The sequence below is a fragment of the Aquarana catesbeiana genome, linkage group LG09 (genome assembly GCF_042186555.1).
Source record: "Aquarana catesbeiana isolate 2022-GZ linkage group LG09, ASM4218655v1, whole genome shotgun sequence".
Taxonomy (NCBI): domain Eukaryota; kingdom Metazoa; phylum Chordata; class Amphibia; order Anura; family Ranidae; genus Aquarana; species Aquarana catesbeiana.
Window position 1 is genome coordinate 227,870,996 of NC_133332.1, and position 13,357 is coordinate 227,884,352.

Consider the following 13,357-nt stretch of genomic DNA (forward strand, 5'->3'; position numbering starts at 1 on the left):
CAGGTCAGGTGATTGACTTGGCCATTGCATAACATTCCACTTCTTTCCCTTAAAAACTCTTTGGTTGCTTTCGCAGTATGCTTCGGGTCATTGTCCATCTGCACTGTAAAGCACCATCCAATGAGTTCTGAAGCATTTTGCTGAATATGAGCAGATAATATTGCCCGAAACACTTCAGAATTCATCCTGCTGCTTTTGTCAGCAGTCACATCATCAATAAATACAAGAGAACCAGTTCCATTGGCAGTCATACATACCACGCCATGACACTACCACCACCATGCTTCACTGATAAGGTGGTATGCTTTGGATCATGAGCAGTTCCTTTCCTTCTCCATACTCTTCTCTTCCCATAACTCTGGTACAAGTTGATCTTGGTCTCATCTGTCCATAGGATGTTGTTCCAGAACTGTGAAGGCTTTTTTAGATGTTGTTTGGCAAACTCTAATCTGGCCTTTCTGTTTTTGAGGCTCACCAATGGTTTACATCTTGTGGTGAACCCTCTGTATTCACTCTGGTGAAGTCTTCTGTTGATTGTTGACTTTGACACACATACACCTACCTCCTGGAGAGTGTTCTTGATCTTGCCAACTGTTGTGAAGGGTGTTTTCTTCACCAGGGAAAGATTTGGTCATCCACCACAGTTGTTTTCCGTGGTCTTCTGGGTCTTTTGGTGTTGCTGAGCTCACCGGTGTGTTCTTTTTTCTTTTTAAGGATGTTCCAAACAGTTGATTTGGCCAACCTAATGTTTTTGCTATCTCTCTGATGGGTTTGTTTTGTTTTCACAGCCTAATGATGGCTTGCTTCACTGATAGTGACAGCTGTTTGGATCTCATATTGAGAGTTGACAGCAACAGATTCCAAATGCAAATAGCACACTTGAAATGAACTCTGGACCTTTTATCTGCTCCTTGTAAATGGGATAATGAGGGAATAACACACACCTGGCCATGGAACAGCTGAGCAGCCAATTGTGCCATTACTTTTGGTCCCTTAAAAAGTGGGAGGCACATATACAAACTGTTGTAATTCATACACTGTTCACCTGATTTGGATGTAAACACCCTCAAATTAAAGCTGAAAGTATGCAGTTAAAGCACATCTTGTTCGTTTAATTTTAAATCCATTGTGGTGGTGTATAGAGCCAAAAGATTAGAACTGTGTCGATGTCCCAATATTTATGGACCTGACTGTATCTTTTCATATGACAACACTGAAGAAATGACACTTTGCTACAATGTAAAGTAGTGAGTGTACAGCTTGTATAACAGTGTAGATTTGCTGTCCCCTCAAAATAACTCAACACACAGCTATTAATGTCTAAACCGCTGGCAACAAAAGTGAGAACATGTCCAAATTGGGCCCAAAGTGTCAATATTTTGTGTGGCCACCATTAATTTCCAACACTGCCTTAACCCTATTGGACATGGAGGTTCACCAGAGCTTCACAGGTTGCCACTGGAGTCTTCTTCCATTCCTCCATGATGACATCACAGAGCTGGTGGATGTTAGAGACCTTGCGCTCCTCCACATTCCGTTTGAGGATGCCCCACAGATGCTCAATAGGGTTTGGTATGGAGACATGCTTGGCCAGTCTATCAACTTTACCCTCAGCTTCTTTAGCAAGGCAGTGGTCCTCTTAGAGGTGTGTTTGGGGTCATTATCATGTTGGAACACTGCCCTGCGGTCCAGTCTCCGAAGGGAGGGGATCATGCTCTGCTTCAGTATGTCACAGTACATGTTGACATTCATGTCCCAGTGCCCAGCAGCACTCATGCAGCCCCAGACCATGACACTCCCACCACCATGCATGGCTGTAGGCAAGAAACACTTGTCTTTGTACTCCTCACCTGGTTGCCTCTACACATGCTTGAAACCATCTGAACCAAATAAGTTTATCTTGGTCTCATCAGACCACAGGACATGGTTCCAGTAATCCATGTCCTTAGTCTGCTTGTCTTCAACAAACTGTGTGCAGCGTATGGTCTGAGCACTGACAGGCTGACCCCCCACCCCTTCAACCTCTGCAGCAATGCTGGTAGCACTCCTATGTCTATTTCCCAAAGACAACCTCTGGATATGATGCTGAGCATGAGCACTCAACTTCTTTGGTTGACCATGGCGAGGCCTGTTCTGAGTGGAACCTGTCCTGTTAAACCGCTGTATGGCCTTGGCCACCATGCTGCAGCTCAGTTTCAGGGTCTTGGCAATCTTCTTATAGCCTAGGCCATCTTTATGTAGAGCAACAATTCTTTTTTTCAGATCCTCAGAGAGTTCTTTGCCATGAGGTGCCATGTTGAACTTTCAGTGACCTGTATGAGAGAGTAAGAGAGAAAACACAAAATTTTACATACCTGCTCCCCATTTGCACCTGAGACCTTGTAAAACCAATTAGTCACGTTAAACTGGGGGGGGGGCTAATTGGGCCCAATTTGGACATTTTCACTTAGGGGTGTACTCACTTTTGTTGCCAGCGGTTTAGACATTAATGGTTGTGTGTTGAGTTATTTTGAGGGGACAGCAAATTTACACTGTTATACAAGCTGTACACTCACTACTCACTACTGAAGCAAAGTGTCATTTCTTCAGTGTTGTCACATGAAAAGATATACAGTGGAACCTCGGATTGCGAGTAAAGCGGTTAACGAGCGTTTCGCAATACGAGCACTGTATTTTTTAAAAATCGTAACTCGGTTTGTGAGTGTTGTCTCACAAAATGAGCACGATTCAGGCCAAAGCGGTGTGCAGTGCCGTTTTTGGCCTGAGGTAGGGGGGGCGCTGGAGCCGAACGTCGCCGATCACAGCCGATCAGCGCTGTTCGGAAATGCACGGAAAGGCCCGAGGACAGCATGGCTGACCTCGGCAAATCTCGGGCAGGAAGTCTTTCCGAGGTTTGCCGAGGTCAGCCGAAGTGTCCTCGGGCCTTTCCGAGGCTCTCTGGCGCCCCCCGCCTCTGGCCGCATGCGGTATTGCATCCCATTGAAGTCAATACGGAATTAATTATTTTCGTTTCCATTGACTTCAATCGGAAAACTTGCTTTGATATGCAAGTACTTTGGATTACGAGGATACTCCTGGAACGGACTATGCTCGTAATCTGAGGTTCCACTGTAATAAAATATTTACAAAAATGTGAGGGATGTGCTCACTTTTGTGAGATACTGTATATATATATATATATATATATATATATATATATATATATATACCAAAAAAAGATAGCGCCACTCACGGGTCTTGAAGGTGAACGCACAATGGCGGTTTAATTCAACGTTTCGACGAGGCACCAAGCTTGTGACTCGTTGAAACATCGAATTAAACCGCCATTGTTCGTTCAGCTTTCAAGACCAGTGAGTGGCGCTCTCTTTTTTTGGTTTATATGCACTACAGCCTTTGCTGTGCACCCGGTCACATATTTTATCCCTCATTTGTGTGCAGTGACAACCATTGGATAATTTATATATATATATATATATATATATATATATATATATATATATATATATATATATACATACACACACACACTATACATATAGTTTTTTATATACTGTATCTTTTTTTATTATTTTTTACTTTTATCATTTAGGATTTTCGATTGATTGATATAATCTGTGGGAATACAGTTAGACTTGTTGATCTTTTGTTCCGGGATCTTCTTATTTTATACCATATTTTGTACTTCATTATAACGTTTTGGCTAACTGTGATCCAGTGATTAATTGATTCCAGACAGGCTGGTTGAATACCTAATAGAATGCAGATGAATTTGCTCTGTATAAATTGTACCGTGTATGTGGTCACTCATAGGCATGAAGTTTTGAAGAAGGGCGTGATCTGTACTAGCCCGAAACCATTAACAAGGGCTGCCTGTATATCTTGGATGTTTTAAATATTTTTCATTAAAACATTTTTGTGCAGCAATCCCTTTTGATTTTTTCCTATAATATAAGCCCTTGGGAAGGCTTGATTGCTTGCACTTGTTACTACGACTGTCGTGCACCTCAGCTTCTGAACTTTCTCTATACTTTATCTGTAAGTAGAGTACACCATATGTATATATGTATATGTATATATATATATATATATATATATATATATATATATATATACACACACACACACAGTATCTCACAAAAGTGAGTACACCCCTCACATTTTTGTAAATATTTTATTCTATCTTTTCATGTGACAACACTGAAGAAATGACACTTTGCTACAATGTAAACTAGTGAGAGTACAGCTTGTATAACAGTGTAAATTTGCTGTCCCCTCAAAATAACTCAACACAGAGCCATTAATGTCTAAACTGCTGGCAACAAAAGTGAGTACACCCCTAAGTGAAAATGTCCAAATTGGGCCCAATTAGCCATTTTCCCTCCCCGGTGTCATGTGACTCATTAGTGTTACAAGGCTTCAGGTGTGAATGGGGAGCAGGTGTGTTAAATTTGTTGTTATCGCTCTCACTCACTCATACTGGTTACTGGAAGTTCAACATGGTACCTCATGGCAAAGAATGCTCTGAGGATCTGAAAAAAAGAATTGCTGCTCTACATAAAGATGGCCTAGGCTATAAGAAGATTGCCAAGACCCTGAAACTGAACTGCAGCATGGTGGCCAAGACCATACAATGGTTAAAGACAGGTTCCACTCAGAGCAGGCCTCGCCCAAGAAGTTGAGTGCACGTGCTCAGCGTCATATCCAGAGGTTGTCTTTGGGAAATAGATGTATGAGTGCTGCCATCATTGCTGCAGAGGTTGAAGCGGTGGGGGGCCAGCCTGTCAGTGCTCAGACCATACGCCACACGCTGCATTAAATTGGTCTGCACAGCTGTCGTCCCAGAAGGAAGCCTCTTCTAAAGATGATGGACAAGAAAGCCCGCAAACAGTTTGCTGAAGACAAGCAGACTAAGGACATGGATTACTGGAACCATGTCCTGTGGTCTGATGAGACCAAGATAAACTTATTTGGTTCAGATGGTGTGAAGCGTGTGTGGTGGCAATCAGGTGAGGAGCACAAAGACAAGTGTGTCTTGCCTACAGTCAAGCATGGCGGTGGGAGTGTCATAGTCTGAGGCTGCATGAGTGCTTCTGGCACTGGGGAGCTACAGTTCATTGAGGGAACCATGAATGCCAACATGTACTGTGACATACTGAAGCAGATCATGATCCACTCCCTTCGAAGACTGGGCCGCAGGGCAGTATTCCAACATGATAACGACCCCAAACACACCTCCAAGATGACTACTGCCTTGCTAAAGAATCTGAGGGTAAAGGTGATGGACTGACCAACCATGTCTCCAGACCTAAACCCTATTGAGCATCTGTGGGGCATCCTCAGACCGAAGGTGGAGGAGCACAAGGTCTCTAACATCCACCAGCTCAGTGACGTCGTCATGGAGGAGTGGAAGAGGACTCCAGTGGCAACTTGTGAAGCTCTGGTGAACTCCATACCCAAGAGTGTTAAGGCAGTGCTGGAAAATAATGGTGGCCACACAAAATATTGACACTTTGGGCCCAATTTGGATATTTTCACTTAAGGGTGTACTCGCTTTTGTTGCCAGTGGTCTAGACATTAATGGCTGTGTGTTGAGTTATTTTCAGGGGACACTGTTATGTACACTGTTATACAAGCTGTACACTCACCACTTTACATTGTAGCAAAGTGTCATTTCTTCAGTGTTGTCACATGAAAAGATAGAATAAAATATTTAGAAAAATGTGACGGGTGTACTCACTTTTGTGAGAAACTGTATATCCTGTAGGCACAGTATACACTATATTATACATACAGTACATTCTAGATAAACCTGTATATACAGTAGATCCCTCTGAATAAACACAGTATTATACATACGGTACATTATATATACATATGATACAGTAATATATATATGTATTCCTCTGTACACACACAGAGTATATATTATACATACAGTAAATTTTATACATAGATCCCGCTGTACACACAGTATATATTATGAATAAAGTAGAATATATATATATATATATATACAAATATCCCCTGTACACACAGTACATCCTAAATATATACCCGTATCTAGATCCCTCTATATACATACAGTATTTATTATGAATAAAGTACAATATATATATATATATATATATATATATATATATATAGATCCCCTGTACACACAGTATATATACATACAGTACATCCTAAATATATACCCGTATCTAGATCCCTCTATATACATACAGTATATATTATACATGTGGCACTATATATATATATATATATATATATATATATATATATATATATCCCTCTGTAAACACAGAGTATACATACAGTACATTCTATATAGAGATCCCCTGTACACACAGTATATACACACGGTAGATGGATGATGATCACACACATAGAGAGTGTATGATGATATCGCAGACAGAGGCCGTGGCGCGGTATGTGTGCAGTGCTCTCCTCCCGTCCTTTCCCCTCCTCCTCCCGCCCCCCGCCTCCTCCCCCTCCAGCCGATCCGCTCAACTCTCCCGGGCCGAGGCTGCCAGGGAGCCGGGGACTCATCGCATCCAGCCGGCCAGCCGAGCCGCCCCTTCACCGGTGACCCCCCCACCAAGGTAAGATCGCCCGACCCCCCGACTATCAGCCCGATCCTCTCCTATCACCCGATCATCTGACACCGGGGGGGGGGGGGGGGGGGAGAAGGGGGAGGTGATCCTCTGCAGGGGGAGCGAGAACCCCAACTTCACCCTCCGCCCCCCCAAAACGCTCCAATAACGCTTGACAAACGGGGGGTGCAGCGTGCGCGTTAGGAAGGGGTGGGGATCTCATCTATTGCCCCTAACTATGCCCCCCGGGAAGAGGGTCTCTGTTGGCAGACCCCCCCCCCCCCTCTCACCACCATGCATCTCCCCCCCCCCCCTGCAATTTTGCAAAATATAAATTTGCAAAAAAAAAATTTTTTCTTTTTTTACAAGTTTTTTTACTTTTTCCCATGAAAATTCCCCCTGGGGGTGCACCATCCTGTAGATGTCCCCCCTGCAGCCCCCCATTATCCGGGCCCCTCTTCCACCCCATCTCAGGCCTGATTTCTCTCTCTCAATTTTTCCAATTTTTTTTTTCTCTTTTCTGAAACGGCAGATTTTATTTCATTAAAACAACGCCACCTACAGGACGACTTCCCCACAAAACCACAAATTCAGCCTGAAATAAACAATTATTTCTCTCTCTCTCCTTCCCTTTTTTTTTTTTTAATCTCAAACTTTAATTTCCTGAGTTTTCTATTTGATGGTTTGGGGAGGGAAGGAGGGGGTGGGGGGGGCATCTGTCACGTTTCAGGATGGCAAATTTTCATGATGTCCTTTTTAAATCCTCCATCATTCTTCAAATCCTATTTTTTCCAAATCTGAATTTATTTCAATGCAACATTTTTTTTTCTCTAACAATTTTTAGGATTCCTGTTCAGATGCATAATGCTGTAGTATAGTGTATTCATGGGGAGGAATGGGAGTTTTTCAATGATTTTTCTTTTCTTTTCTTTTTCTTTTTTTTTTTTTTTTTTTTTTTATGAGATGCTTCTGGAGAAAAAAAAAAAGATATCATTTTGCTGATGGAGCTGTAGAAAATTCTGCACTGGAGAAAAATATAACCTGCAATCCTCCGTGTGTTATAGGCACACCCATGCAAATTAGATTTAGGAATTTTTTTTTTTTTTTTTGTAAATCAATACAATATTTTTATGCATTTGCAGTGTATTTGTAATATTTTGAAATAGATTTTGTTCTGTCATTCTGTGGGAAAATGGTTAAAGTTTCGGTGCTGACTGCATGGAATCTATTTAGGGAGCTAAATTTAATTTTCTCTGGATGTGAAATCCTGTGAAAGCGAGCTTTATGGGCTAATTAAAAAAAAAAAGAAAAAAAAAAAAAACTGAGATGGAAATTACCATCGAATGCTGAGTATCCATCAGTCCTCGGAATACACTGGTGACACTTTTCATTCAACCAGTGTCTGCCATATTGAATTAAATTTTATTTAACTGGTTTTGTTTGTTTTCTGGCTTACAGTACTAGAAATGAAGCCATATTTTGTAGCTCTTCAATAGCTCAAGATTTTGCCTCCCCTTTGATTTTTGATTATTTTTTTTTTGTTTTGAAAATTGAATTGCAATTTGATGAATTAGGCATTGGTAAAAACCACGTAGAATCCATTTTTTTGTATGTTTGCAGAATTTTACAGAATGGGTATTTTTATCCCAAAATATATTTTCAATGCTCGGTTTTTCCCATTTTTATTTTTTTATTTATATTAGTACTACTATTTTTTTTATTTATAATAATTTGTATGTGGTATATAGAGTTAAACTAAATGTAAATGTTTGAAATTGTAACCAAACACGTATTATGTGAACAGCCAAGTTGTTGGAGATGTCTTTTGGTTGTAAATATTTGACTTTTTATATTTAAATGTTTTGACAGTTTCTTTCACAATTGACATATCTAGTGACTGCTTAGATTCTTGTCTGCTGGAGTAAAAAATCAACTCAATTTTACTGATGAAGTTGTGGTTATTAAAAAATTACCTTTTTTTTTTTTTTTTTTTGTAACTTGTATGTTGAGCTGAATGTGTAAAAATTTGAAGGATTTCTTTAGCTCTCAGCAGATAAATTGTCACCTTTGTGTATGTTTGTTAATATCTGTCAATAATTTATGCTTGATATTGGTGCAAAGATGAAAATGGTGTGAAATTATCATTAGTGGATTGAGCAAAAGCTCCCATGAGAGATTGGAAGTTTCAGCGTTCACAGGCTGTCCTTTTTTTTTTTTTTTTTTTTTTTTAATATTCAGTTTATTGATTCCTCCATTTATCACGCAAGCCACATTTAAGTGTTTAATTTAAACGTAGTAATAAATTTGTCCAATTTTTGTATTTTTAAGAGCAGTTGGGTATTGTTGCTTCAGTTACAGTATCCTATCTTCACGCTTGTGTATATGTGTGTGTATATTTATTTATTTGTGTGTGTATGTGTATATATATATATTATAGTGTGATTATTATTATTATTATTAAAAATTTTTTTTTTTACTCCTGGTTAAAAACATCTCTGCACTGTGCTGAGATGGTTTTTGTGCCATTGACAAAATGTGATGTAGAATTTTCCATAGCTTTGCCAGTTGTTTTCAGCTGCATAGGTGCTGCATTTTTTTTCACCCTGCCAGTTGGCAGTCAAACGCCAACTTTCTCATCTAAATGTGAACTGTGTATAATTGCCTTTGGCAGTTGTTTTTTCAGGATTTTTTTTTTTTTCTCTATGAAAGTAATTATTTGTAAAAGAAGCAAATGTGATGTTATTCACGTGTAAATTAAAAATAAATAAAAATAAACAAAATTATTATTTTTTTTTTTTTTTTTTTTTATTAGTTTGGTTTAGACATTCTTTATATTTGTGTTGTGGTGCGATGCAGTTCTTTTTGAGTGGCTCTTCAGTGCACCTTCCCAACGCACCACAGTCAACCTGTGCTTTAGGAAACAATCTATGCGTTGTGATGTGTTGAAAAAATAAAAGGTGCAGTTGCCTTATTTAGGCCCGTTTGTGGTGCATTTGCCCATTTCAAAGAAATACCGCGTGACATGCGATCTCAAACTTAAATTACGTGGATGTGGCCTCCGTGGTTATATGGGACCAACTTGTCTGGTCACCTCTGATAGTTCAGTTTTGTATTGTGTTTTTTTCTGGCCTGTTGATCCTGAGATCTTTTTACCAGAAGTCCCAGCTAACTGCTGCAGCCGTTAGAGTGAAATTGCAGGCGTCCGTCTACATAATGTGCCATAAACAATGGGGAAGGCCAGCTGTATTTAGGTGACATCTGTGCCCTGGTCATGTGGGAGGGATCGAGACACAAACTGCCAAAGGATGTTTCAGCACCAGAGTGTCAGACAGTTCTGTGATGGTAGGAAGGAGTAAGGCCCCTTTCAGACTTGTGCGACTTGTCCTGCGACTTGGGACTGCAGTGTCGCATGAAGAGTCGTTCCCCATGTTTTCCAATGAGTACCGTTCATATCTGTGCGACTTCAAAGTAGGCCCCGGACCTACTTTGGTCCAACTTTGATGTGTGTTGAGATCTGTAGACCTCAGTTTAAACAGGCATTCCCTGAAATCGCGGCAAAATTGCGGTAAAATCGCGGTAGTGTGAAAGGGGCCTAAATCAAACCACCAATAAGTATGCAGAACTGAAATTTTTAATTCTGGTTGAGAATTTTTTTATCAGTTCTAACGTCTGCTTGTTCTGTTAAGCTATTACAGTGAAAACTGGAAGCTGATTGGTTTCTATGCAGCACTGCACCAGATTTTGCACTCTCCAGTTTTAGTAAATCAACCCCATTGGGCCTTTTCAGGTCAATGCATTCCATATTCACATTATATCTTATAAACTTTCATCTTATTAGAACAATCATACCAATTAAAAACTTTCCTAAGGCAAGAACATTGCGGCCGCCATCCACGCGCATCGGCTCCAGCGCAGTGGCGAGGGCCCGCACCCGCTGAATCTATTGCATGAAGCACCGTACCGGTATGGTGATCTGCACAATAGAGCCGCTTGCGGCGGCTGGTCGGCAAGTGGTTAAACTTTTTTTTTTTTTTTTTTAACATTTCTTTAGTTACTTCCTGCTTTCTATGCCTAGGTCAAAGGTCCTAAAACTGTGGCCCAGGGGCCAGATATAGTCCTTTGCTTGCCTTTGTCTGGCCCTTGGGCCACTATTCCTCCTACTGACACCAACAATGGGGCGATCATTTCTGCACTGACACCAGCGATTGGGGCATTATTCTTCTCACTGACAATAGCGATGGGGCATTATTCTTCTCACTGACACCAGACGGGGCAATTTTCTTCTCACTGACACCAGCGATGGGGCAATTTTCTTCTCACTGACACCAGCGATGGGGCATTATTCTTCTCACTGACACCAGCGATGGGGCAGTCTTCTTCTCAATGACACCAGCGATGGGGCAATTTTCTTCTTCTCACTGACACCAGCGATGGGGCAATTTTCTTCTCACTGACACCAGCGATGGGGCATTATTCTTCTCACTGACACCAGCGATGGGGCAGTCTTCTTCTCAATGACACCAGCGATGGGGCAATTTTCTTCTTCTCACTGACACCAGCGATGGGGCAATTTTCTTCTTCTCACTGACACCAGCGATGGGGCAGTCTTCTCACTGACACCAGCGATGGGGCAGTTTTCTTCTTCTCACTGACACCAGCGATGGGGCAATTTTCTTCTTCTCACTGACACCAGCGATGGGGCAATTTTCTTCTTCTAACTGACACTAGCGATGGGGCAATTTTCTTCTTCTAACTGACACCAGCGATGGGGCAATTTTCTTCTTCTCACTGACACCATCGATGGGGCAATTTTCTTCTTCTCACTGACACCAGAGATGGGGCATTATTTCTCTCACTGACACTAGCGATGGGGAAATTTTCTTCTCACTGACACCAACGATGGGGCAATCTTCTTCTCACTGACACCAACGATGGGGCAGTCTTCTTCTCACTGACACCAACGATGGGGCAGACTTCTTCTCACAGACACCAGCGATGGGGCAGTCTTCTTCTCACTGACACCAGCGATGGGGCAGTCTTCTTCTCACTGACACCAGCGATGGGGCAGTCTTCTTCTCACTGACACCAGCGATGGGGCAGTCTTCTTCTCACCGACACCAGCGATGGGGCAGTCTTCTTCTCACCGACACCAGCGATGGGGCAGTCCTCTTCTCACCGACACCAGCGATGGGGCAGTCTTCGTCTCACTGACACCAGCGATGGGGCAGTCTTCTTCTCACTGACACCAGCGATGGGGCAATTTTCTTCTTCTCACTGACACCAGCGATGGGGCAATTTTCTTCTTCTCACTGACACCAGCGATGGGGCAGTCTTCTTCTCACTGACACCAGCGATGGGGCAATTTTCTTCTTCTCACTGACACCAGCGATGGGGCAATTTTCTTCTTCTCACTGACACCAGCGATGGGGCAATTTTCTTCTTCTCACTGACACCAGCGATGGGGCAATTTTCTTCTTCTCACTGACACCAGCAATGGGGCAATTTTCTTCTTCTCACTGACACCAGCGATGGGGCAATTTTCTTCTTCTCACTGACACCAGCGATGGGGCAATTTTCTTCTTCTCACTGACACCAGCGATGGGGCAATTTTCTTCTTCTCACTGACACCAGCGATGGGGCAATTTTCTTCTTCTCACTGACACCAGCGATGAGGCATTATTTCTCTCACTGACACCAGCGATGGGGCAATTTTCTTCTCACTGACACCAGCGATGGGGCATTATTCCTCTCACTGACACCAGCGATGGGGCATTATTCCTCTCACTGACACCAGCGATGGGGCATTATTCCTCTCACTGACACCAGCGATGGGGCATTATCCTTCTCACTGACACCAGCGATGGGGCATTATTCTTCTCACTGACACCAGCGATGGGGCATTATTTCTCTCACTGACACCAGCGATGGGGCACTAATAATTCCCCTAATTCCAACAATAGGACCTTGTTTACTTCCACTGATCCTAGGGTGTTTTCTACTCCCACTGGGAGGTAGAAGCACAGTAAACTGACCCTTTGTTTAGAAAGGCATGGAAACCAGAAAATAACTGAAGAAATGTAAACTGTTTAAAACAAGTAAATATGATAGGAAAGAATATCCATTTACTAAAGCTAACAGCATAAGAATTCAAAACAGTCAATGTTGATTGAGAGAGTGAAGTTCTGTTTTAAGATGGCCAAAACCAGAAATTCTAGGGGGTGGTTTTCAAGTGTTTTCTCTATAAAATAAAGCATGGAGACCTGGATGGATGGGTGAGTTTTGCTTTGAATATAAAAAACTATTTAAATAGCGATTTTTGGTTTGTGGTGCTCAGATGCAGTTTCCCAAAGCAGTTACATTCGAGGCATTGCCGTGAATGTAAACTGTCACAGCTGCTTGTGCTTCCAACTAAACTGTCAAACCATCAAATGGCTGATGCCATAACTGATCACCATGGCAACTTCAGATCAAACCGAGGTTAAGATGGCAGCTTCCTTGGCTGTACATCACCGGTTATATCATTTGCTGTGCAGTGATTTTTTCATAAGTGACCCTGGTTGATCCACTCATCAGATTGTTGCATATAGCAAAATGGAATCTGATCTTTCGTGCTGATATTAGTGATGGGGCCTGGCTGGGTTTTCAAGTCATCTGGCCCATTGATAAGATGACTAAGTACCACAGTTGTGTGTGTCTGTCTTTCTCTCTATATACACTATAGTGTCAAAAGTATTGGGATACCTACCTTTACACGCACACAAATG

General features: G+C 41.8%; 1 protein-coding gene across 9 annotated transcripts in view; it reads left to right on the forward strand.

Moving 5' to 3' along the window:
* The first annotated feature begins 6,468 nt into the window (after nucleotides 1–6,468).
* LOC141108356 (zinc finger protein 618-like) overlaps nucleotides 6,469–13,357 on the forward strand; it is a 270,313-nt gene continuing 263,424 nt past the window's right edge. For 7 of the 9 annotated variants that reach the window (XM_073599895.1, XM_073599897.1, XM_073599898.1 and 4 more), the window contains exon 1: nucleotides 6,472–6,602. The gene's annotated coding sequence lies outside the window, so the exon portion shown is untranslated. Of the gene's footprint in view, nucleotides 6,603–13,357 lie in introns of all 9 variants that reach the window. The other 2 variants (XM_073599896.1, XM_073599904.1) reach the window with 2 other exon arrangements.